Raw genomic sequence first — 23,733 nt, 5'->3', positions numbered from 1 at the left:
GCGGCCCGGACACGTGTCCATGCGGGTGCAGAGGTTAGGGGGCGCGGGCCAGATGTGTGTGTGTGGGGGGAGGGGGTGGCCCGACCCAGCCAGCCGGGACCCGCGCGCCGCTTCGGTGCCGGCCCCGGCCTCTGCGCCCCCCTGCCCGCCGCAGCGCAGCGCAGCGCATCGCTCGGGCGCTGCATGCCAGGAGCGCGATGCCCCGGCTCGGGCTCGGGCTCGGGCTCCCGCCGCCGCTGGCCAGCCCCTAACCCCGCCCTGGCCCGCCCCGTCCCCTCCCCTCCGCTCCGCTCCCCTGCCGCCGCTCCGGCCCGGGCCGCCCGGAGGAGCCGCGCCGGGGGCAGCAGAGCCGGCCGCAGCCTGGATGGGCAGCCGCGCCCAGCCGCTCCCCGCGCCCGCCAGGTAGGGGCAAACTTGCCGGGGTCCCTGCCTCTGCCCCCGGGGCTGCACGTGCCCCTTTGCCTGGGAGGGACTTGCTGCTTGGGGGTCAGCTGGGGCTGGAGGGGGCTTCTTGGGTGGGGGGACGGGGTTTGGCTGCTGCTCGTCTGGGATCCGCGCTTGCCAAGGGATCCTGTGCAGGGGGCGATGGGCAGTGAGCGCTGTCCTGCGCACCTGCGTTGGGCAGGGGGCTCCCACAAGTTAGGGAGGAGGGGGATCTCCAGTCCCCTGACAGGCTGCAGGGGTTGAGTCCAGTGAGGGGGGTCTCGGCTCCGGTCAGGGGGGTGGTGAGGGGTGAGGAGGGGGACTTGAGTCCGTGAGTCCGGAAAGGTTGAGAGCCGCACGTCGAGTTAGTGGCTTCTGTAGGGACAGATCAATAGATGCAAGGCGAATCCCTTTCGCATTGCAGAGCTGAGCCTTGCCGTTTCAAAACGGATTCAGCTCATCGGTGAACTGCCTTAAATCCGAGCAAGAGACCCCCAAGGCGACGTGGGTCTGAAACGACTCCCCTAGCTGCGCGTGAAATCCTAAGTTTGGAGGTAGGCTCCCTCCTTTTTGGGTCAAGGTAGTTGTAAAAGTACTTTTAAAAAATTGACATGTGCTTCCGTGCAAACCCTCGCTGGCCATTTCGGGATTTTCTGGGCTCACAGTCTGAGGCAGCCCTGCTTCAATACTGTTTGTCCTATGCCTAATGTGAAGTACAACTGCTGCTTGCACTGTGAGCTATAGTCTGGAACAGAAAGCTGGTGATCTATCTGGCAGGAGGGTGAGTATCTCAAGACTTGAACAAGAGGAGTATATTGATTCCATTAGCAGAATTTACAGATCTACCAACAGATCCTTTTAACACAATCTCCTTTCCAGAATTAAAGTTCTTATCTAAGCATCTATCACTTATTCTAGGCCAACATATGGCATAAGTTATTCAGAGTAACTTCTTAGGAACATAGTGGATCTGAAGGCAAACAAAATGTGTCCTAGGTAGTTATGAGCCAAGGTGTGCGTGTTTTTTAAGTGGTTAGTAATTTTGGTTGCGTCAGTTTTTTTGGTGTCCAACTTCTGATCTTTTAATAGTGTCAACATGGTTGTTCTCCATCACCGATTCATCTTTCAGCCATTTTCCATGGTGATGCATGCAGCGTTTTCTTAAAATGTATAATTGTTATCATCAGCCAGATTTGAATCATCTTCAGTTGCAGCAATTGCTGGCCAGGTTTCATATAGAAAGTTTGGCAAGAAACAGCGTTGCCAAATATGTGGTAGAATCAGCCAGGGATCAAAATTGCAGCAAGCAGTTGTTTCTGATGAAAAGCAGAGGTTTAGCTAGAAAAACGGGTCTTCAAAACTCCTTTTACTTGAAGTAAGTGTATGGGGGGTGCAAAATGAAAGAATATTGGTGAATACTGGAAAATCTGAAATTTGAATGTTCTGTGTATTTAAACTGCTATTAAAAGAGAGAGTGTAAGGGTGGGAGATGAAGGTGTTTGTGTGCCAGAAATGTTTCTTTAAAATATATTGTAAATGAGCTCTCTGTCTTTGGCTAAACAATGAAAAAGGAGAGCAGCAATGCTGGCTTCAGTTGGCAATAATTGTGTCTACCTCTCATGCCAGGCTTTTCATCTGTGGACTTGAAAGCACTTTATAAAGGAGAGTAGCAGCATCACTTCTGTTTTACAGATGTGGAAACTGAGGTACAGGGAGGTGAAACAGCTGGTTCAAGGTCATGCACAGCAAGTCAGTGGCAGAGGCAGGAGTAGAACCTGTTTCCTGTGTCCTCGCTTGTTTAGTGCTCGTTTACCAGGCCTCCCGACAATGGACAGTGAGCAGATTTTACATTCTTTAGGGCCAATTTTAGCAAATCTACTAAAAGTATTGGTAACATAAGGTACAAAGCTGTTATCTTAGAGGAGCTGGTGTATTCGTCCTGGTTCCCCTGGCCTGAGAATGTGTGTGTGTGGAGCGGTAATTCCTAGCTTTCAGCAAGCTACAAGAATGTTAGCAGCCCTTCAACTCGGAGTTCATAAATAGAGACAGAAGAAACAGAATGAGGAAGGGGTCGGATTCTGCTTTTAGTCACGCTGATGTAAAACCAGAGTAACTCCATTTACTTCAAGAGAGTTACTTTAGGTTTAACTGAGATGAGAATTTCTCTCTTGCAAAGAAAGCCAACTTCAGCGCGTAACGGTTCCTGACTGACCATTCCAGAGGCATGCCAGAATATCCCAAGGGAAGAATAAAATAAACAACAGAACAGCAGAGAAAATTATATGTTAGTGCTACGTCACCAAGATAACACTAATGATGTAATTACAGTTTCCAGAGAAATCACAACAATTTCCAGGCAAGAATTTTTATCAGCATTCGATACCAGGATTGGATTTGGCCCTGACATGATACAAACTGCAGAATCCCTGAAAAATCTGCTTGGGGGAGAGATCTCCCTGGTCCCCCAGGGATCTTGGAGCTGGCTGATAGCATAGTTAGGTGGACTGTGATGCTCGTTCAGCATATATTCAGCCAGAGGTGCTCTGGTGGAAGCTTGTTTGCTATGGAAAGTGCTGGCAGAGCACTCGGGTGAAGTCAGCGTTGGCAACATCATCTGCCCTCTCACCTGGGATAAATGCCACCCCGGCGTGCTCCTGCATCTACTCGTGTATTACAGCCCTACTTCCCTCTGTGCAGCAGAAGTGAATCAAGGTCTATAGCTCCAGCTAGTCTAAGGGGGGGGGGGGGGGGCGGGCAGGGGAGGTTGCTGTATTTTCTTGCATATAATACATCCCAGGAGATAATATGCACCTTGTTTTTAACAGACAGCATGAAAGAAAAAAAAAAGATCTTTCTGAGTAAGTAACCAAGTAGCTGTTCATGAGCCTGCTGCTAGTCCTGTGCGCCAGATGGGGCCTGCCAACCAACTCTGTATGCTGTGTCCAGGGCTGTGTTCTGGATTTGGCTATGGACCAGCCCCACATGCCAGCCTGATTTGGCATGCAGGGCCATATCATCCAGCTGGAGTTTGGAAATTTGGCGGTCGGGGTGGGGTGGCAATGTTAATTGCTGTGGCTCCCAGAGCCAGGACAGTTAATGCTGCTACTGTTTTCCTGATGCCAAATTTCTGGATCTTTGGGGAGACCCATGGGCTGGATGACTCAGCTCCACAGGCCAACTCTGTATTTCTTGCATATAATGCTCACCCCAAATCCAACTGTGTTTTTTTTTTTTTTTTTGGAGTGGGGGGGAAGGTGTATTTTGTTTGCAAGAAAATACAATACTACAGGGTAGTATTGTGCTCTTTGCCTTTCCTATTTAAATCCCTCTCAATTTCTTTCCAATTGTTTTGCAACTACACCCTCTGTCTCAAGGCTGCAACTACACCCTCTGTCTCAAGGGTGGAGATTGTGTTTACCTGCCACTGAGACATGTATGTTTAGAAAGCCCTGGCCAGTGCTAATAGCTGTTAATGCAAGACTCAAATCCCCAAAGCAACATTAGTCCCTTCCTCGCAAATTTTCTGGTGTGGGACGTCTGCCAGGGATCCACAATAAAGTGGAGGCTCGTGAATAATTAAAATATTCCACTAACCTACAACCTGTGGATATTTTTTAGCTTATTTCTCCCTTTGTCTTCCCTCTGTTTTTCTTTCTTTCCTTTCACCTACCCCTTTCATTAACTCCTGATTTCATTTCCAGCCTCTTTTTTATTTTTGCTCATGTTTTCCCATGTGTTTTCTTTTCTTTTGTAAGAAAGCAGCAAACAACAACACCAGCCTGCTCTCACTTCTTGTCTATGAAGCATGTCTGTCCTAGTTTGGCTTCTTTTAAAATGCCAAATCCTCAGTTGGTTGAAATTGTTGTAGTCCTATTGAGGTCAATAGGATACATCACATTACAGTAGCTGAACACCTGTCCTATAGTTTTCTTTCGATTCTCCCATTCCTTGCTTCTGTTTCCTTCCCTTTATTCTCCATCATATTCCAGACTCTCTTGGGTTTTTCTTTCTAGCCTTATTAATTCATTGTTTCTTTCCCCCTTTGCCCTATAAGTTTTGGTTTGTTCTATGCATGGTCCTACACTGCCCTCATCCCTGTCATATTTTCCTTTTAGTAGAATTTGAAGTCACCGGATATGGTTCATTTTTTTCTCATCCTCTTACTAGCAGGGAAACTGTGTGTGTGTGTGTTTGTGTGTGGTTTGGTGCTTTGCTAGGTTGCTTATTATGTACATGCTGTTTCATGTTGATACTAGAGGAGGCAGGTTGGAGAAGTGTGGTATGTACTTGCATTGAAGGCGATGTGATTTGTAATGGTCCTTTGTTCCTATGGGAATTCATTCCACAGTCTGCGTGGGCTTCCAAGAAAGCTCTGTCACCACCTGCTGAGATGAACTTTTCCTTATGGCAGTGGAGTGGTATTGTCAACTAGGGTGTCATCCTGGAACTCGAGTACCCTGGGCTAAAGCCACTGAAAACCCTGAAGGTGAGGGCTCAGACCTTTAAATGATGTGGTAGTCTTTGTGTGTTTGCTAATATCCTTTATGCACTAAGTATATAGCCGGATCAAAAAAGAAAAAAGCAACCCATATTCCCTGGACTATCACGGCTGCAATAATACTATGACCTTGATATTTTTTGGAAAGTTAATGTTGTGAGTGAAGGACAGGTCTGATGCACTTGCGGTAATTTCTGTTGCCGAGATGCATTGCAGTATTTAGAACTATTTAATGTTTCCCAGAGTGATGGCTGATGGCTCCATCCCCTTGTGGGTGCCCATGCGCCGCTGTCTGCTCCTCTGCTGATCCATCCTGTTTCTCCCTCCTTACTCCGGTGCAGTGTTACAAGTTCCTTTTTAGTATTCTTCCTTGTTGTCTCTCTAAATTCCCTCCCATCACCCATAGTCATTCTTCCCAATACTCCTTTCCCTTGCTTTGAATTTCCACTCTCTATTTGTTTTCTTTCAGTTTTTCTTTTATTCTTTTCTTTTCCTTTTTTTCCCTCCCAGTGGCTAATCCCACTTTTTTTTTCTCACTCCTTGGAGACTTCATAAGTGTGGTGGTATGCCATGATCTGTTTTCTCATAGCTGTGCTGCTGTCTGACACCTGGGCAGAGAAGAAGTGGGGAGAAAGTGTGCAGAAGAATGCCAGCCAGTAAGGGAAATCCATTATGGTTTTCCTCCTTGAACTGCTTGAAGTGGGTCGTCAGGCTTCCCCCCATGATCACCGTGGATATCAGAGCCCACTAATGTGAGACTGTGTTAAAGACATAACACGCATACCCCAGTTACAGACATAAAAGTGGTTTTGATTTGCTCCCTGCCAAATATAAACAGCTATAGGTAGATTTGCATCTCAGTTTGTGAACAATGAGAGCAGCCTGGATTCTGATGTAAATTATGATGTAACAGTCTGACAATTGCACAACTTTTTATTTCTGGCATCAGCAAAAAAACCCATATACATTAATTCTTGTAGAGCAACACCGTCCTCTCCAGTCTGTGGGACACATCTTTTAGTCAAAGGGAGGATCTCTTGCATAATTCACCATGCCACTGACTGACTCCCTGGCTATTTTAGGCTTCAGTTCAAAACTGCCTGACTTCTTATTTTAAACCTCCCTGGACTTGCTTTTTTCCTGTCTCATAGGTTTTGTTCCTTTCTGACCTTGTCCCTCTTACTTTCCCTTATATATAGGCAGACTGGAACCTGAAGCGGTCACTTTTTTAGCCCTCCATTGAACAGAGAGGCGATATTAGGGGGTCTTGTCTTTCCAGGTTGGGAAATTCACAGCTCCCCTTTCAGCCTTTTGTAACGTCACCCCTTTATTTTAGTACTCCAACAACATGCAAAGAAGATTAAAAAAGGCAGAGGCGCCCTCACCAGATGCTCCCCCAGACCACCCAGTGTTTTTTTGGCTCACCAGGAGATGGAGAGGCAGCTCCTCTCTTCTTTCCCCTTAGGAGGCATTGCATGCTTCCTTTTCCCTTAACCCTTATTCCCATGCATCCTTCAGCAAAACCATCTGTGCTAAGACCTGATACTCTTAAGTTTAGGAAGAAAATATAAAATGTTCTTTTCTCCCTCCCTTTCTTATAAGGCTGATAAAGCAATAAAGGGCACACGTACAATTTGTGTTTGCATTACAGCTCCTTCAGTGGGTGTTTGGTGAGTATAATGAGCGTAGCGTATGAGCTACAGGATGGAAAAGTTGAGCGAAAGGTTTGTCTCTCTCCCAGTTTTTATGTTTTTGTTCAGTCAATAGCTCGGTCATGGAAATCTGCAACCCTGTTAATTGTCATGTATGCATTGTCATCCTAGTTCATTTCTCGGCTGCTGCTAGAATTGGCTTCCTTCCAAGCATAGGAATAAGTGCCCCACTGCATCCTACTTGCCTCTGTTTGTTCACAGGAAGGTAACAAAGGTCAGTGCACTTCTTAAGCCAATTTGAACACTAAGGAGTAGTAGCATGGTGACGTGCTGTGTGACCTTGCTTTTTTCTGCCTCACCGTCTCCTGGGGTGCTGCGGGACCCCAGCTGAGAATCACTTCTTTAGATTAATATGGCAAACAACATCTGTTTTTTCTTGTTGTATTCATTGCATGCATCCATTATAAGGGAGGCTGTTTGGTCTTGTGTGGAAGGGAGAGGACATACCCTGCAATGTACAGAGATGGGGGTTGAGAGAGTTGTTCAGTGTGCCTCACGGGCATTTATAGTCCCTGCTGAGGAGCTTTTTCTGTTCCTAGTCCTGGCTCTTGTGCTATCTTCCTAATGGTAAAAGTTTAGTAGCACAACCTACTATGCACATTTCAGCTCAAATCTAATGATATCCAAGAAAACATTTTGCACAAAATAGGGAAACTTTTGCTGCTGACTTCAGTAGTAGCAGGATTAGACCCATAATGTATAATGTATTTCAGGACTAAGTAATTCATATATTAATGTAATATATGCTTACCAATGAGGAGACAGGTGGTTAAAAAGAAGGCATATAATTCAGTTTGTCCTAAAAAAAAAAAATCATTCTTTTTTATTTAGGCAACTTTATTGGATCAATTTTTTTTAAAGTTAGAAGACATTTGTTTTCATTTGTCAAAATAAGTATAAATGCTGTTAAACTGGCTTGTGCGTCTCAGGCTGTTGTGTAATTTTATGGACTTTTGTTTACTACAACATGAATGAAGAATAAATAGTGCTGTAAGGTAGGTGCAGACTTTGAAAATGGCAAATCAGTTACTATACCCCATCTAAGTCATTTTTCTTATTTTTTAGGTTTAATGTACTGACATGTATTGAACAGTGGCTTCAGCATTATGTTGTAGCAGAAGGATTTTTTAGTCATTAACTTGGACACAAAAGAAGCTGGTTTATAGATTCCTGTCAAGCTAAGGACCTCTGCAACTTGCATACATAAGGAGATGGCTAATCTAGTTGATTATTCAGTGCTTTCCAGTTCAGTCAGGGTGCATATGACAAGGGAGCTTGCCCATTAAAGCCACTGAGAATCTAGGATCCACAAAGACTATAGAACTGAATCCCACATGATAATTTATGGCAAAACCCTTTGCACAGTGTTATTCATGAGACCCCGATCCTGCAAACACATCGTACTAGGCAAAGCACATGCTCCTGGCATTTCATTGTAGAGGCTACAGGTTGCTCCTCTCAAGGTAGCTAGTCTCTTCCAAAGGCTGCTTGTAAGTGGTGAGGCATGATCTACCTCCTTACTGCCCCTCTGAGAAAGCTGGTTATCCCTAGGGCTGAGCAAAGATTCTGATCTATCAATGACCTGCTTACACGCAGGTTTCTCTTTACGCATGTGAGGTGCCCTATTGGTTTTAACTGACTCCTGAGCTTAGAGGTAAGAATGTCTTTAATGACCCAATCCACTCTTACTGTCATCCATGGGAACTTTTTCCCATTGATTTTAATGGCAGTTGGATTGAGTTGACTTCTGTAATGGTTGGATGTTGAATCCTGCTCTTGGGTCCAGATCCTGAAAAGTGGCTAACTCCAGCCCCGTAAGTAGGGGTGGACATTGAGCTTACCCAGCTCATTAGAAGGGGTGCTCTCAAGGTCCCCTTCACTCGTCTACTCTTCTCAGCATTTCCCAAACCTGGTGGGCACTCTCTCCAATGGTCCTCTGCTCCTATTGTGGTGCAGTTCCTCTGAACTCTTTTTCTGCAACCCTCTTTGCATTGCCACAGCCCTTCCTGCTCTTTGCTTGGCTCTTCGCTATTGTTCCTGCTTACCCTCATCTCTACACCCCACTTTGTATTGCCCTGAGCCTCCCTACTCTGAACGTAGGTCTTGTCTATCATTCTTACTTACCCTCATCATCAAATTTGCCTCTGCAGATCATCTCTGGGTGTACCAGTGGGTGGTGAAGTAGCCTTCAACACATGGCTTGGGCACTGCAGAGTGGGGAGAAGTGAAATGTGCACTGGGGAGAGCTTCACTGTGGTTGGCAGCTGGGACCATTAGAGGGTGTGAGAATGCCCACCAGGCTTGGGAAAGACTGGCCCATGGCACACATCTTGTTATGCTTCTGGATAACTCATTGATTTCAGTGGGAGTGAGTTGCCAAATAGGAATTTGCTGTTTAAACACCTTTGAGGATATGAACCTAAGTGCTTGAGGGCTTCTTACGTGTTACACTGGGAGCTGCACAAATGTTGATGGGTGTTAGTGCTAGCTCAAACTTGTAGCAGTTGCACTTCAGGCCAGCAGGTGCCTGGAGGACTGAAAGGTAAAACCTCGCCTCCCATTCTCGCTCCCTTGCTGCTTCCCAGGGTTCCCCCATGCCTTCTCTTGCCCCCAGGGCATTATTTCCTGGTGGCTGCCTGCGCTATCTGTCGCAGGGGAGCAGGCAAGGTGGGGTTAACCCACCTGTCCTGCCACAGCTACTGCTGGGCTGCTGCCCTACTGGGCAGGCAGTTTAACCCTTCCCTGCCTGCTCCTCTGGGACAGACAGCACAGCCCAGAGGCAGATCAAGATTTATTGGGGCCCTGGGCAAACAAAAAATTGGAGCCTCTCCACAACATCTTAGTGTAGCATGGATCTGAGATAATCCCGCCCTGGAGTAGCGTAACTTTGATCTGCCTAACAAGTGCTTAAAACCAATTTCAGGTGTTAGTGTGAGGACAATCCAGACGTTAGGAGCTCTAGGAAATGCCCCAAATTACTGTGTAACAACCCCGTCAGAGCCCAGGGGAAGCTATTGCCTGTGTCAGGGGGCCGCACAAGCAAGACCCTTGCATCTCCCTCTCACAGGGCATGAAGATAACCTGGACCTCAGCATTGCATTTGTTGTAATTAGCTCTTAGATCTTGGCTCTTTTAATTTACTTCACATTGGGTCTTGGCAAAATGTTCTTCTCCTGTCAGCATTTCCTTACACTGTAGTATGTATCAGGATGTTCTCATTTGAGTGTAATTGAAATAAATCTACTCTCAGGAGTTCCCTTCCCCCTCCCCTTCCCTCACCAAAAAGTTTTAGTAGGGCCAATGAAAAAAGTTTCATAGTAGGTAGGGTCGGAAGGGACCTGAGCAGATCATTGAGCCCAACCCCCTGCCGTGGCAGGAAAGAGTACTGGGGTCAAACGACCCCGGCAAGAAGTTCATCCAGCCTCCTTTTAAAGACCCCCAGGGTAGGAGCCAGCACTACTTCTCTTGGAAGTTGGTTCCCGATCCTAGCCGCCCTGACAGTGAAGTAGCGCCTCCTGATATCTAGCCTGAATCTACCCTCTGCCAGCTTGTGACTGTTATTTCTTGTCACTCCTGGTAGTGCTCGGGGGAACAGGGACTCCCCCAGTGCCTGCTGGTTCCCTCTGACTAGTTTGTAAATGGCCACTAGATACCCCGTCAGCCTTCTCTTGTGAAGGCTGAACAGGTTCAGGTCCCTTAGCCTCTCCTCGTAGGGTCTGCCCTGCTGCCCCCTGATCATGCAAGTGGTCCTCCTTTGGACCCTCTCGATGCTGTCCACATCCCTTCTGAAGTGTGGCGCCCAGAACTGGATGCAGTACTCCAACTGCGGCCTGACCAGTGTCGCCTAGAGGGGGAGGATCACCTCCTTGGACCTGGTTGAGATTCATCTGTGGATGCATGACAAGGTACGGTTGAAAATCGTGATCCCCTCATTTTTTCAGCCACATAGGTAAATCATTATGAGAAGTGGCCCTTAGTGATACTTTGCTTCCCTTCTAAACAGAGTAAATTAATAACTGATTAAATCTGATACATTATATCCTGTGTATATCCTTGATATGTAGGATATATATGTAGATATATGTAGATATTGCTTACATCTTATATAGCAGTGGTCTCCAGACTTTTTAAGCAGAAGATCACCTTTGGCATTTACAAGCAACCCAAGATCTACCGTGCACCACTGCCACCCCCCCACGCAGCAGGTAAGTCTGTGGGGAGGGAAGGGATAGGAGGCAGATTGAGGCAGGCTGGGGCCCCACTCAACTTACCCCTGCTCCTGCCTCTGCGGTACTGTCCCTCATTGCGGGGGCCTCGATCTAGCCCCTGCCCTTTCCCTCACCCATAGACTGACCTGCTGGGCTGGGGCATGCACGTGCATGCACGCGGGCACTCAGCCCCCCACCCTAGCCTCAGATTGACTCCAAGAGGCTCCAAGATCTTATCGTAAAAGACTCTGAGATCTACCAGTGGATTGAGATCCACTGATTGGTGACCACTGCTATATAGGGTGTATATATGAGGACTGTAGTAATGCATGTACTTAAAGTTAAGTATGTGAGTAGTCTCACCGGACTACTCTTGTTAAAGTTACCACATGTAACTAGCCCTACTGAAGTCAATGGCAGAATTTCTGCATTTGTCTGTAGATGGGTACTTTTCATTGGTTTGCTGTTGTTTTTCCCTCCCTATTTTTTTAATAAAAAAGAAGCTGATGGAAAGTGCATGTTCAAGGAGGGGATTACAGGGTAGAGAATGTAGTTGGGTTGAGCTGTACTTCATGCAGTCCCTTTTAAAAATTGCTTAGCTTTCACACTGCATCTGATTTTTTCTCCCATTGGAGTCAAGCTTCATTTTAATGGGAGAAGCTTTGAACCCCAGCTTTGGAAACTGAGTATTGCTATAACCATCACATGCTGTAGGCATATCAACAGCCCCAGAACACCTTTAATGCTTTATGGATAGGAAATCACTGTGCAGCGTATTGTGCCAAAGTACAGCATTATCCTGTATATTAAAATCCATATATTAATAGCTGTTTAATGCTGTTCAAAAAGATGATATATGCTAACCCTAAAAGAACTGTGGATAGGTATTGCATCAATTCTTAGTATTCTTATTTGGTAAAATACTTATTTGCAGGCAATCCTTGTCTTCATTGCGTGTGATTAGAGCTGGGATAATGCCTTAGATGCTTTTATGACTATTCACTTGAACATAACATGGAATTGCTTCACCAATGTTCATATCTTTTGTGTGTGCGCGTATACACTTTCCACAAATATCCTAGCAAATGACTTCTGGCTGAATGTTTGTAGACAGAGCAAAATGTAAATGAGCAGCAGGGATATTCATGGGACCCATTTCTGCCTCATGGGGTGCCACTCAGCTAATGGCTTCTTGGAGAGCTAGGGAGAGGGCTGGAGAATGATGATTCCTAAAACTGTAATGATTAGTGGTAAATTGTAACTCCAGGGGTTCTTGGATCTCAGAAGAGAAGGATTCCAGAAGTCTGTATAGGAGTAATGATGTCTGTTTCCACGTCTGAATTGGAAGTGAAAAAGCAACTCTTAGGATCTACACAGGCATCAGACTTTGGGCTCATTTGGACCTGGAGCTCTGGTTCAGACCCATCTCTAGCATCAGCTGTGGAATTTTCCACAGATTCATGCTAGTTCCTTTGCCTGTGAAAATCTTCTTCTTAAATGCAAAGGTTTTTGCTGTTTTCTTTCAGTAGAAGGTTTCCCAAAACATTTTACAGCAACAGTTCTCTGTATTCTTGCTTCTTAAGAGCCTCTATAAACCCCTTGGAGATTTATGATTTGGTTAAAGAAAACCACTCTTACTTTTAGCAATAAACATCCTTCAGAGCATCTGAAGAAAAAAACCCTATATAACTTCAGGTGCTCAGACTGCAAAGCAAAACTATCTATCTATAGAAAAGGAAGGATCTGAATTGTTAAGTAGAATTTGGAGAAGTCTGATTTTTACCGTACACCCTCAGTGACTCTATCCCAATCCAGCTCTGCTCTTTACATTTTTATGCAAGTTGCCTGAAGGATTTTAATGAACTAAGCACTGAGGCACAACTGTAGCAATATTGCCTGGCAAGAAAAATAGTTTCTTGAGCAAGCAGGTCCCAAACCAGCTAAGGTTTTGCAGGCTAAAAGTTACTAGTTCTCTGCCTAGAAACTCTTCAGCCAGCTCGGATTCCCAAGCACTGGTTTGATAATATGCTCTTTGTGGCTGCCTCAGCTCTTGGAAATGTTATACCCGTTTCCCACATGTCAGTAATGGGTTAAAATTAGCATGCATCTGTGCCGCACTCACTAGCTCATTTGCTAATAAAACCAGTCTAGTCACAGCATATTCAGTGCAGCTTTATACCTTGCAGCTTACGCTAGGCTCCATGCTGCTGTGGCTAGGCTCCCATGCTGGAGTTAGATGGTTTAAAGTGAGTGTCTCTCCACTGTATTGCAGTACTTGCTGTCATGCTATAAGCATATCCTTAGTGTAGATGGGACCTGGCCATTTTCAGCAGTATGTCAGGACTGATTTTCCTGACATGGTATTGCTATAGCAATTCAGGGTTTCATGTTTAAAAACATCGCTACGCAGAATAAGGAGGAAATACCCTTCCCTTTGTGGTGCTTAAGTTATTGCTTTCAGTTCTACATAGCTCTTTACAAGGAACATATTGTCAAATTGGAGGGAGTCCATAGAAGGAAAATATAGTTAGGAGGTGCGAGTAACAGTCTAAGGCAGTGATACTCAACCTTCTGGCTCCATGGGCTGGATGAGTGGCATGGGCCAGATCCAGCACAGGGTCAGTCTACAGGTGCAGCCTGGCATGCAAAGCTCCCCATGGGTCAGGAAATTTGGTGGCAGGGGAGCAGTGGCAGTGTTAATTGCTATGGTTTTCAGAGCCAGTTCCAGAGCTGTGGCAGTTAAAGCTGCCACTGCTCACATGCTGCAAAATTTCCTGACTTGTGACATGGCCCCACAGGCTGGATTTGGCTTGTGAGCTGGAGGTTGAGTACCATTACCTTAGGAGGAAATAATGAAAACTCAGGTCTATGCAGTGTGGAAGCAGTGGCCTATGTGTGTGTGTTACAGAATGAAACAACGATCTGAATTTTGTGAACTCCAATAAGAGAAAGTAATTAAGTAAAATCATCAGAGAGGGTGCATCGGAGAGCCACATGTATGACCAGAGGTCAGGAAAACAGACCTTATGAAGAGAGGCTGAGAGCCATGGGACTCTTCAGCCTGGAAAAGCGCAGGCTCAGGGGTGATCTTGTGGCCACCTATAAGTTTATCAGGGGCGTTCACCAGGATCTGAGGGAATGTCTGTTCACCAGAGCACCCCAAGGGATGATAAGGTTGAACTGTCACCTACTCCTCCATGACCGTTTCAGGTTGGACATAAGGAAGAACTTCTTTACTGTCCGAGCCCCCAAAGGTTTGGAATAGACTGCTGCCGGAGGTGGTTCAAGCACCTACTTTGAACATCTTTAAGAGACATTTGGATGTTTATCTTGCTGGGATCCTATGACCCCAGCTGACTTCCTGCCCCTAGGGCAGGGGGCTGGACTCGATGATCTTCCGAGGTCCCTTCCAGCCCTAGTGTCTAGGAAATCTATTAAATAAAAATTATAACCAGGAATAGAGGGATGACACTAAGGCCTCTGACAAATGTTACATTTGTGTGATTACAAGTTAATTGCATGATAAATATGAAACATGCCACATACTCAATTTATCATGAAATAAAAAGGCAAACAAGCCAAAAAGATGCTTCAAATGTATTCATAGAAATCATAGAGAAGCAGGGCTTGTAGGGACCTCCATAGGTCATCCAGTCCAACCCCCATGCCTGAAGCAGGACCATCCCTATCCAAACCAGGATCATCCCCATCCAATCCTGTACAAATCCATAATTTGACTTCTTAGTAAAACTACCATCAACCCTAGCACAACACAAGACATAACACTGTAACCTTCCACAGGTAAAGCGAGGGAACCATAGCAGCTGCCAACATCTTGCTTCTGTAAAAGGTAGTTAATATACACTCAGGAGATCCCAGGTAGAGGGGCATGCCCTTCTCTACAGAGGAATGCAAAACTGGTGATTGGGTGGACCCTGAGTGGAGAGGCAAGACCCTCTATCCAGGAACCTCCAGATTTAAGTCTCAGCAGGTGCACTGGCACACCCCAGTCAAAATCCCCAGCCTGGGCTGCAGCCAGCATCCAATGTGGAACATCTTTGTGGCTTGTCTGTATGATGCTTTAATTTAAACATGTGACATGTCAAATTGGGCTGCGCATATGGTTTTTAAAGGTCCCAGGACCCTGGGATTGGTGAGCTTCTCCTCAATTCTGGGGTCTCCATGCACCAGGAGCTCTAAAACTTACACATGCAGCTGGGCTGCACGCATGGTTTTTAGATGTCTTGGCACACTGGGACCTTTCAAAACTGTGTGTACAGCCTCACTGCATGGGATCCTGGGACAGGGGAGATCCTGGGGGACCCTGGGATTGAGGAGAGTCAGCATACTGGGATGTTCCAAAACCCCATGTGTAGCCCATTTGCATGTTTTTATATGTCAAGGCACACCAGAACTCCAGGGAGAGGCTCCCTGGTCCCAGAGTCCTGGCACATGAGACCATGAATTTGCAGTTCAGATGAGGGGAGTTGATCTACTTTCACTGACCATCACTTGCAAACCTGTGCCCTGGGCTCCCTGCACTGGCAGTTGTGTGATTGGGATCTAATGCCTGATCCTAAAATCATCCCTCCTGCTATACATATGTGGGTGGTATGGTAGGAGGCCTGATTGCAGGAATCAGGACACACCATGCCATTAAATGAATGTCTGTTAGTGCCCTAAAAAAGGGAAAAGTTGGATTATTTAAAAGAATCTTTCTCTCAGTGAGATAATTCATAACATTTACTCTCCAAATACCCCCTTGAGCCAAATGCAAAAATGTTTTAAATGTGTGTACCATGATCAGAGACTCTAAAGATGGAAAAGATGTTGTAGAGTGCAATTTACTCCCATGCAGAGGCCTAGGGAATACTTAAGTTATGTTTTGAGAGCCCCGTCAGCCTTTCGAACAGAACTATATAAGGCTTAATTTCAGTCCACGTCCCTTCTCTTTACATTAAGACCACATGTTTGTAAACCAGAAAATATATTGTGTAGATTCTCACTTCTGTCAGCAAATTCTTTGCATTCTGTACTGTAGACACTTATGCACACATTTCTTGTGCCGTAGGTATGGAAAAATGTTTAAAATCTTTCACTGTTGTTCAATGTTCAGCCTTGTAACATGATACATAGATATGTTTAAGAACATACTGAGTCACATAGAATCAGTTACAACATGACTTGTTATCCTGATCCTGCCATTGGGTCCTTGTAGTTTGATCCCTCTGATAATTTAAACCATTGCTTTGTTCAGTTGAATTCTGTCGGACTCCTTCTTGCAGCCTTAGGGCTCTATCTGCATGGATTCATTGCTGGATCTGACCCTAAGGGTCTGATCTGTAATCCTTCTACCAGTGCTTCCCTTGACCTTTGTCCATATTACTTGGAAAGACGATTTGGATAGAGTGCTAGTGAGAGGGCCATGTCTCATGTTACACTTAGGATGTGTTAATTTCACTTAAAATGCAACCTTTACTGCAGGTTCAAACGGTAAAAGGCATGCTAAGTGTGATTGTGTACTGGCAAAGTTAGGACTTTTCTCCACATTGTATTAAGTAACATGGATTTAGCTGTTGTTGGACTGCTCAGCAAAGATAATATGAGCAATTTGTGGTGCCCAAAGCCTTCTATTCAAATTGTAAGTGACAGTAGCAAATGGAGGGGCTTATTCTTGCAGCTCTGTCCTCCTCTCTTCTCCCTCCTCCCTCCCCTGCCCCAAGCCTCATCTGTTCTGTTCCCCCCTCTCCCATGGCCCTCTGAATGCCCTCCATGTGCCTGTTGTGTCATCAGTAGTTCTTCAGTTTAAAGATGGTCTCTACCATGGCTCATGGTTCAAAAATGATCTCTACCATGGCTCAGTGAGGTGACTTAAGAGTCCAATCCTTGAGCCACAGATCTATCCTCAGAAGTTGCAGGTCGTTGTGCAGAATAGGCTGTAGGCTGGAATTCCTCTCCTTTTCCTTTCTCTGCTTTCTCTTCTCTGATTCGAAGGCAAAACACTTTACTTTGAAATGGGCCGCTGCTTGGTTGAGGTGGCAGCACCATTGGAGTTGGTCAGCAGACAGTGCCTCCCAGCTCTTGATGTTGTCATCTACTTCTTTGAGGTACACCTTCAATGTGTCTCCGTAACCAGAGCCATCCCTAGGGTATGCGGGGCCTGGGGCATATCAGCCCGTGCGTGGCTGGGGGGTGGCAAGTGGCTGGAGCGCAGAGTGGGGGAGGCTAGCAGTGCGGAACAGGGTGAGAGGTGGCGAGTGGCCACTGCACAGTGCGTGGGAGCCGCAGCGGGGCCTCTACAGCACTGTCCACAGGGCCCCCCAAAGCGCGGGGCCCAGGATAGTCACCCCGATTTGCACCCCCCCAGGGATGGACCTGCCAGTAGCACTTCCTCTAGCCACCTCAATCTCAGACCATAAATAAGCTTGGAGTAGAGCCCTCATTTTGGGAGTTGAGAGTCAGGCATCCTCATACAGTGTCCAGTCTAGAGAAGCTGATGCTTGAGGATCATGGATTCAGTGTTGGTAGCACTGGCTTCAGAAAGGATGCTGGTATTTGTGCTGCAGTCTTTCATTTGATATGAAGGATTTTCATTGCCACGTGTGTGCAGCCCAGCACCTCATCCCTACTGGCTGGGTGTCCCTGAGCTCTGTCCATTTTGAACCCGAAGCTGGAGTTCAGGGGAGATCAAACCAGGATAACCGAGGCTAGAAACTGGTCCACCAGTTCCTGGGCCCCACTAAGGCCAGTATTTGGTTCGCAAATTCCTAGTCCCTAGTGGTGACCTTGACCCATGAGTACCGAGTGCTGTGCTGGGAGCAGATTTGTGCAAGGCCAGGCAGAGTGGGGAAAACAGGCTGAAGGAGTGACTATTATATTTGTTTTAAATTCTAAGTGTATTCTATATTATAATATCATAATAAACAATATATTATAATATATTTAATAATATTTATTAATATTTAATTTATAATATACTTTTGGTAGCATATTAGATTTTGAAACAGGGTGCCACAAAATCCTGAAAACTTGTGGAGGGGTGGCTTGAGTCTAAAATTTTTGAGAATCAGTGGCCCAGACATTAGAGATAGGAATGTGTCTGGTAAAAACACACTGTTCCATTATGGTCTTTCTGAGTCCTCTGCAACAAAAGATTTGCTCCAGTCTTTTTCTTTGGTTAAAAAATGAGTGAAACCTAGGAGTTGACATTTTCCAAGGAGTACCTTGAGTCTGTTGAGGGGTGCCTTGAGATGATCACTGATATAGAACATTACTCTAATTTCAGATGTGCTATGGAAAGCTTTATTGCAGAGTTTTTAACAATCGTCATGTCAAACTATGTTCCTGATAGAAGTAGAGCATCATTAAAACTACCTGTCAAAAAAAATTATTCTTGTAAACTCAAGTCTGTAGAGAGGCATTTTCCTCTACCAGTGAACTGTGCTGATGCTGACCTGGGCATAACAATGCTCTTGGGTTCTTCTCATCTTCCTAAATCACTTTGTGAAGTTCAGTAATTGGAGCCAAGTAGCTTTTGGAAACTGTTAACACACCACTGAAAGGAGCTGAAAAGTATCTTCTCTGCCGTGTCGTAGTTATTGTTAAATCAGCAGGGATTACAGGGGGACTTTAAAGCAAACACAATTATTTTAAGCTGTCCATTCCACTTAGTAGAGGTTGATTGTGATCTTTTAATTTTAGCTGAATTCTGAACCTTTGAGGAGTTGTACCTAATCCGAACAGAATGCAAAGCAGGGAGCCATCAGGAGTTGTTCAGGGTGTGAATCTCATTAATTATCACAGAGTGTTTTATCTGCAGGAAGTCCCTTCAGGTTAGGAAGAATGTACATTTGTTATCATTACATAAATGACATTCAGATAACTAAGTGATATTGTATAATACTCCCAGGAGCTTAAAGTGTACTAGAAATCCACCCAAATCACTACATAATATGCATAATGAATGCCCTCTAATACCATCTCTGCAGCTGGCATCTTTTCTGGCCTACTAGCATGTCTTCACCCCGGCCTACTTGTATATCCTGTATTGGCTAACATTCTCAGAACAAAAAATGGAAGATCTCATATCTGCATAAATATGCCCTCATTTCAATAATCGAAATATATTCTAGAGTTGGTATACCTTTTCATTTACTATTGGCTTACATACGTATTTTGTCAAAATAAGGAATACGGCTTTGTACCAAAATCTTAAAGCACACAATCCAAACGAAACATGATTGCAGTAGAGGAAGGTGTACATTAGAAACTTAGAATAACAATAATGCCAGTATATTCCTGCTTTTGATCAATCTTTCCCTAAGTATGTACTTCTACTTCAAGTTGTAATAAGAATTTTATTTCTTCTGTTGTCATTGTAGTCTTTAATGCTCAGTCGTCCCCACCCCCCCGCCCGAAAAAACAAGATCATAGAGTTTTCTTTGTAGCCTGTTTCTCCAGGGGTACATAGATTTTTCATTTGGTTGCATTTCCTTGCCAAAAGACTTCCTAACAGTTTTTTGAAAGATAATCTTTTGCTTTGTATTTTAGTTCAAAGATGCATAAAATATTGAATTCACTTCAATTTCAGAGTAATTCTGTTGACATCACTGTAATGCATGAAAGACACATTTGGCTGAGTGAGGCTTATGGAAGTAAACACAAGCAGAGTTTGTTCTGTAGATCTCAAACCAAAGTTTATTTGTGTTTGATTCTTTTCAAGAGCAATGTAGTAATAATGATAATGATAATAATATTTGTTTTATACTTTACTATAATGTTTTGGATAAAGGATGGCGTTCCCTTTGGAATATGTAAAAAATAATTTACAGCTAAGCACATAATTTCTATCAAATAATGTAGCTGATGCATTCATCCTCTAACTAGTTGCATGACAGGTTTTTTAAAATGTTCTCCCACGCATTGCCTCTAAACATTTTAGTTTGAATACTCAATATTTGTATGGTTGGTTGTGACGATTAGTAGTAATTGTCAAAGAAATTACAAATGTTGTTCCTGTTCTTTGATCAGACGAGCACATTAGGATTTGCACTGAAAGTGGAAGTATGTTGGGCTTCTGTTAGCCCTTTGCTAACAAAGGGGTAAAAAGGTATCCTTTTTTGTATTAGTGAAAAGACAAGCGTTACAAATTTAGACAGTATTTTTAAGATTACGTTTTAGCAGGCACTGATTCTGCTGCAGTTGAAGTCAGTGTGATGCCCGTCTTGATTTCAGTGATAGCAAAAATTGACCCTTTGTTCATTACAGTTTATTCAATGCAGAAGGAAAGTCCTTGACATTAGAAGATCCCTTTGTCCACATTGGCCTGGTGTTTGAGGACCCTGTATATACATTATACATAAGAGGAGGCACAACTATAGAATATTTAGCTAAAGAATAAAGTACTAAAAATTAATGGGAACTTGCTGGGTTTTAAAAAAATACAGAAGTAAGGCACACTGCTGAAAATCAGACCATAAATTGGTTTAATCTTTAGCACAGAGGTGTTTGTTTCTTTTTTCTTGCCTGTTTATGATTGGTAGACCAATTTAAGTAAAAAAATCCTGAAAACATTCCATCATAGATTCATAGATTCATAGATGTTAGGGTCGGAAGGGACCTCAATAGATCATCGAGTCTGACCCCCTGCACAGGCAGGAAAGAGTGCTGGGTCTAGATGACCCCAGCTAGATACTCGTCTAACCTCCTCTTGAAGACCCCCAGGGTAGGGGAGAGCACCACCTCCCTTGGGAGCCCGTTCCAGACCTTGGCCACTCGAACTGTGAAGAAGTTCTTCCTAATGTCCAATCTAAATCTGCTCTCTGCTAGCTTGTGGCCATTGTTTCTTGTAACCCCCGGGGGTGCCTTGGTGAATAAATACTCACCAATTCCCTTCTGTGCCCCCGTGATGAACTTATAGGCAGCCACAAGGTCACCTCTCAACCTTCTCTTGTGGAGGCTGAAAAGGTCCAGTTTCTCTAGTCTCTCCTCGTAGGGCTTGGTCTGCAGGCCCTTGACCATACGAGTTGCCCTTCTCTGGACCCTCTCCAGGTTATCCGCATCCTTTTTGAAGTGTGGCGCCCAGAATTGCAAGCAGTACTCCAACTGCGGTCTGACCAGTGCCCGATAGAGGGGAAGTATCACCTCCTTGGACCTATTCGTCATGCATCTGCTGATGCACGATAAAGTGCCATTGGCTTTTCTGATGGCTTCGTCACACTGCCGGCTCATGTTCATCTTGGAGTCCACTAGGACTCCAAGATCCCTTTCCACCTCTGTGCCACCCAGCAGGTCATTCCCTAGGCTGTAGGTGTGCTGGACATTTTTCCTCCCTAGGTGCAGCACTTTGCATTTCTCCTTGTTGAACTGCATCCTGTTGTTTTCTGCCCACTTGTCCAACCTGTCCAGCTCTACTTGCAGCTGTTCCCTGCCCTCCGGCGTGTCCACTTCTCCCCATAGCTTTGTGTCATCTGCAAACTTGGACAGAGTACATTTGACTCCCTCGTCCAAGTCACTGTTGAAGACATTGAAGAGTATCGGTCCAAGGACCGAGCCCTGCGGGACCCCACTGCCCACACCCTTCCAGGTCGAAACCGACCCATCTACCATGACTCTTTGGGTGCGACCCTCTAGCCAATTCGCCACCCACCGGACTGTGCAGTCATCCACGTCACAGCCTCTTAACTTGTTCACCAGTATGGGGTGGGATACCGTATCGAAGGCCTTCCTGAAGTCTAAGTATACGACATCCACCCCTCCTCCTGTGTCCAGGCGTTTCGTAACCTGGTCATAGAAAGAGACTAGGTTGGTCAGGCACGATCTGCCCGCCACAAACCCGTGCTGGTTTCCCCTCAGCATAATCTGCCCTGCCGGGGTCTCACAAATGTGAGCCTTGATAATTTTTTCAAAGACTTTACCAAGGATGGAGGTGAGACTGACTGGCTTATAGTTGCCCGGGTCCTCCTTCCTCCCCTTCTTGAAAATGAGGACCACGTTAGCCCTTTTCCAGTCCTCTGGGACTTGGCCCGTGCACCACGAGTGTTCGAATATTCCCGCCAGTGGCTCTGCAATGATGTCGGCCAGTGCCTTCAGCACCCTCGGATGGAGCCCATCCGGGCCTGCCGATTTAAAGGCATCCAGTTCTTCCAAATGACTCTGCACCACCTCAGGATCTACGTATGGAAGTCTGGCGCCTTGCTGCTGCCTCTCTACAACCCCAGTGAGAGACTTGTCGTGCCCCTCACTTAGGAACACTGAGGCAAAGAACTCGTTGAGGAGTTCAGCCTTGTCCCCCCTATCTGTCACCAATAGTTTCTGCTGTCACCAATTGTTTCTGCCAAAGTAGTTTTGGCAAACACAGTGCCCATTAAAGTAGGGCTAAGCTGTGCCATAGCCCTGCCTTGAGAATTGTGGAGACCCGGGTTGTGTCACCAGGGGACACGCAGGTTCCTGGGATTGCACCGTACACTTAGAATCATAGAAAATGCGGGTTGGAAGGGCCCTCAGGAGGTCATCTAGTCCAACCACCTGCTCAAAGCAGGACCATTCCCAAATTAGATCATCCCAGCTAAGGCTTTGTCTAGCTGGGTCTTAAGAACCTCCACAGATGGAGAGTCCACAACCTCTCTGGGTAACCTGTTCCAGTGTTTTACTACCCCCCTAGTGAGAACGTTCTCATATCTAACCTAAACTTCCCTTGCTGCAACTTGAGACCATTGCTCCTTGTTCTCACTTGATGCAGGCTAACATGCAACACCTACGTAAGATCATGTAAGGTGTAAAGGAGACCCTAAATTTATATGACTGGCCAGAATCTAACTCTGAATTTCCGAGGAAAAAATTAAATTCCAGTGCTTTTCCTTCTCCAGCAGCTTTCTTTCATTTCTGGGCAAGTGGGTTTGCTTACAGTAGGTTTCTGGGTCAAGTTGTTTTGCCCTCAGTTTTAATGTTTGGAACTTTTTTTCCATGAGGTTATTTGCAGCATCTCAGAAGGTAACTTTGGTACATGTGGTAAACTTGAAGTTTTTGTTCTGTGTTTTATTCTATAGAAGTTCTAATGTGCTAGTATTCAAGCTCCATCCAGTAGCACATCAAGGCAATTAAAGCAACTAAATGACAAACATCTGTCATGTGTTGTTTGTTCTTTTATCTTCTCCCCAGGGGGAAAAGTGTGTGCAGTGAAGTGTTTTGGAGTTTTTTTTATGTAATATAAACACATGCTGCTATGTGTCTATATTACAGAAGGCAAGGGCAAAGAAACACACCTTGCACTTAAAGCTGAAGGCAATGGGGTTTGATTGTTTACCTCCCGGGGGAGTTCTTTCTACCATCTTGAGTTTATTCCCCAAGAAAGCTTTGCCTTTTGGACAAATAGGCTGTGCCATTGCTGTGGAAAATTTCATTGGGTTAGCAGAGTGAGGAATTGGACCATGGTTTGATCGTGGAGCTTTAGTCATATTTTCTTTTTAGATACCTTGGGCACTTGTACAATGCTTATGACAATAGGATCCCAGTCTATAACTTGCTCTCCTAGATACAGCTACAATACAAAGAAGAAAAATTACGTACCAGAAAGGAACTTTTATTAGACTTCTTGAAACTTGCTTTTGTATTCTGGTCTTTATCCAAAGCTCACTGATGTTGATGGAAAGACGTCAATGGGCTGTAGATAGTGGCTTTTGTAAGCAGAAGTCAGCTTTTCTGTGTACTGTGAATGAATGCTGTTCATATGCTTTTAAAACAAATGGATAATGGTTGTTTTCTGGAATTGTTCTATTGAGTAATAAAACGGAAGTACCACTGTAAACATGGTCTGCATAATCAATAAGCAGTTATACTGCAGTCTTAGAAATTAAGTTCCAGAAACTAGGCACATTTGCGCCCACTGAAGTTG

The 23,733-nt window shown here is 45.0% G+C and overlaps 1 protein-coding gene across 2 annotated transcripts in view; it reads left to right on the top strand.

Annotated features, from left to right (window-relative positions):
* The first annotated feature begins 285 nt into the window (after window positions 1–285).
* KCNS3 (potassium voltage-gated channel modifier subfamily S member 3) overlaps window positions 286–23,733 on the top strand; it is a 64,237-nt gene continuing 40,789 nt past the window's right edge. The window contains exon 1 of one of the 2 annotated variants that reach the window (XM_059729440.1): window positions 286–402. The gene's annotated coding sequence lies outside the window, so the exon portion shown is untranslated. The remainder of the gene's footprint in view (window positions 403–23,733) is intronic. The other variant, XM_006269554.4, reaches the window with a different exon arrangement.

The sequence above is a fragment of the Alligator mississippiensis genome, chromosome 1 (assembly GCF_030867095.1).
Source record: "Alligator mississippiensis isolate rAllMis1 chromosome 1, rAllMis1, whole genome shotgun sequence".
Taxonomy (NCBI): Eukaryota; Metazoa; Chordata; order Crocodylia; family Alligatoridae; genus Alligator; species Alligator mississippiensis.
The sequence above is the reverse complement of the archived record's forward strand: the minus strand, read 5'-3'. Positions and strand labels throughout refer to the sequence as shown.